General features: G+C 59.4%; 1 pseudogene; it reads left to right on the top strand.

Moving 5' to 3' along the window:
- The window catches only part of LOC125773222 (large subunit ribosomal RNA), a 3,620-nt pseudogene extending 3,332 nt beyond the window's left edge, over positions 1–288 (top strand).
- The last annotated feature ends 2,436 nt before the right edge of the window (positions 289–2,724 follow it).

The following is a 2,724-nucleotide window of genomic DNA, read 5'->3' as shown; positions in this document are numbered from 1 at the left end:
TGGGGCGGTACATCTCCAAAACGATAACGGAGGTGTCCAAAGGTCAGCTCAGAGTGGACAGAAACCACCCGTTGAGCATAAGGACAAAAGCTGGTTTGATCCTAACGTTCAGTACACGCCGGGACAGCGAAAGCTTGGCCTTACGATCCTTTTGGTATAACGAGTTTTTAGCAAGAGGTGTCAGAAAAGTTACCACAGGGATAACTGGCTTTTTTTTTTTTTTTTTTTAATACAAGGTTTTATTCAGGTTTTCTTATGAATACCACCTCTCCTCTCCCACCACACCGTTTACCCGCGAGGGTGTTTTTTGGCGCGGTGTGCCGTAAGTTTCCTCAAACCGTGCATATCTGCACCTTATTCTTTTATTATTTGATCTCCTTTCCTTTCGTTTCCTAACCACCCGTTGGGTTCACATCTTATTCCCAATTCGTGCATTTCAACCATTCCCCCACTACCGCGCGGCGACATCGGCCTCAAGGGCAGCCGCAGCTTCGGCCACCGTAAGGCCGGAGTGAGGATTACTGTCCACCTCTTCCACACTTGTACGATCCTCCCCGTCGAACAGGGTACTCGGGATGACTTCTTCGTGTTCCCGCCTTCGGGCCCGCCAGCGAGCCACACGCTCGCGGATGGCCGCACGACGCGCAGCTGTTGTTGGCGATGGTGGTGGTGATGGCGGCCGCCCACCCCGTGCCGCTTCTCGTCGTGCCGCTGTTGCTGCTCGGCGAGCAGCATTCCGCCGTTGATTTCGGGCAATCGCAACCGAATTATCCCGCTGCGATGGTGCTCCATCTGTTGCGGCCAGCATCTCCCGCTCGGCGTTCCAATCGTCCTGGAGTTCGTCCGTGATGCGTTGTGCAGCCTCGCACACCCGGCTCCAACGGTCGGGGCTCTCCAGGAGACAGCTGAGGATGTTGTCGGGAGACACCGGATCCGACCCGCCAAGCAGCTCCTCTCGTACAGCAGCGAATCGCGGACAGCTAAACACCGCGTGTTCAGCAGTCTCAGCCACACCTGGGCAGCGCTGACAGTCCGGGGATGACGTGAAGCCCATGTTGCACAGGTAGTCACGGAAGAATCCGTGACCGGACAATACCTGTGCTAACTGGAAAGTCACGTCTCCGTGCTTCCGTGACTGCCAGGCCTTGACGTCCGGAATCACACGATGTGCCCAGCGCACGTAACGACTGGCCTCCTCGTTACCCGCATCCGCGTCCCACTGGGCTTGCCAAGCCTGGTATGTACGCTCGCGTTCATCCGCCCGGATCGTTTCACCAGCCTCCGTCCGGTCCTCCTGGTGAAGACGGTGATAAACTCTGCTGTCCTCGTCGATCAGGCGGCAAATCGGGATTAGACCGGCCAGCAGCACCGCCGTCTCACCGCGCACTGTGCGGAACGCTCTGCAGACCCGAATCGCCGTCTTGCGCTGTACTCGACCAACAAGCCTGCGGCATTGCTGTCTTTCCAAGCCTTCCGACCATACTGGGGCTCCGTAGCGAAGGATGGAATCTGCTACAGCCGCCAGCAGGCGGGCTCGAGACGATTTCGGGCCGCTGTGATTAGGCAGAAGCCGTGCCACCGCCTGGGCGACCTTCTCCGCCTTCGCCGCTGCCTTCTCGACGTGAGGGAGCCAGGATAGATGATCCTGGAGCCAGACTCCCAGGTAGCGGATGGACCGGGAGAAGGGAACCACTACACCGCCGATGTTGATGGAGACCGACGGTGGTCTCTTCAGGCTGGAGATGATCGTCATCTCAGTCTTCTCGGGCGCCAGGGAGAGACGGTGACGAGTCAGCCATTCTGCAATCGATGCTACAGCTGTCTCGGCCTTCGAGGCCGCGGCTTCGGGAGTCACCGCCGGGACGAGAAGTACCAAGTCGTCGGCATAACCGACTAGCTCGGTCCCCTGTGGCAGCGACACTCCCAGGACCCCGTCGTACAGCACGTTCCACAAGGTTGGCCCCAGAATGGAGCCCTGCGGAACTCCCGCGCTGATGTGCTGCTCGACGGGTCCCTCACTGGTTTCGATGATTAACCGCCGGTCCTTGAAGTAGCTGCGAATTATCCTACGCAGCGGGGATGGCACGCCTTTCTCACGCAGCACGTTGGCGATGGACTGCCAGGACGCGGTGTTGAACGCGTTGCGGACGTCCAACGCTACCACCATCAGGCAGCGATTGTCTCGCTGGTTAGTCCGGCGGAAGGACTTGGCCGTCCTTCCCATCTCCACAACTCGCTGGATCGCGCTGATGGTGGATCGCCCCTTCCGGAAGCCGTACTGGTGATCCGACAGTCGTGGGGCTTCAGGGTCCTCAAGGTGAAGATTCAACCGGGACAGGATCAGGCGCTCCAACACCTTGCCGAGTGCGTCTAGCATGCACAACGGCCGGTACGAGGAGCTTTCCCCGGGAGGTTTGCCAGGCTTTGGCAGCAGCACCAAGCGCTGCCTCTTCCAAGACGAAGGAAACTCGCCACGGTCGAGACAGTCCTGGTACAGACGGCAGAAGACCTCCGGGTACTCCCTGATCGCTGTCTTCACGGCTGCATTGGGGATCCCGTCCAATCCCGGCGCCTTCCGGTTGGCCATGCACGCCACGATGTCCAGCAGCTCTCGCGTGGTGACAGGCATCAGCGACTGCCCATCCTCGACGTCCTCCTCTGCCGGCCACTCGACAGCCGGGTGAGTCGGAAACAGGTCCCCAGAGATGCGTAGCAGCTCCTCCT

The sequence above is a fragment of the Anopheles funestus genome (genome assembly GCF_943734845.2).
Source record: "Anopheles funestus chromosome X unlocalized genomic scaffold, idAnoFuneDA-416_04 X_unloc_24, whole genome shotgun sequence".
Taxonomy (NCBI): domain Eukaryota; kingdom Metazoa; phylum Arthropoda; class Insecta; order Diptera; family Culicidae; genus Anopheles; species Anopheles funestus.
This window is presented reverse-complemented; position numbering and strand designations above follow the sequence as displayed.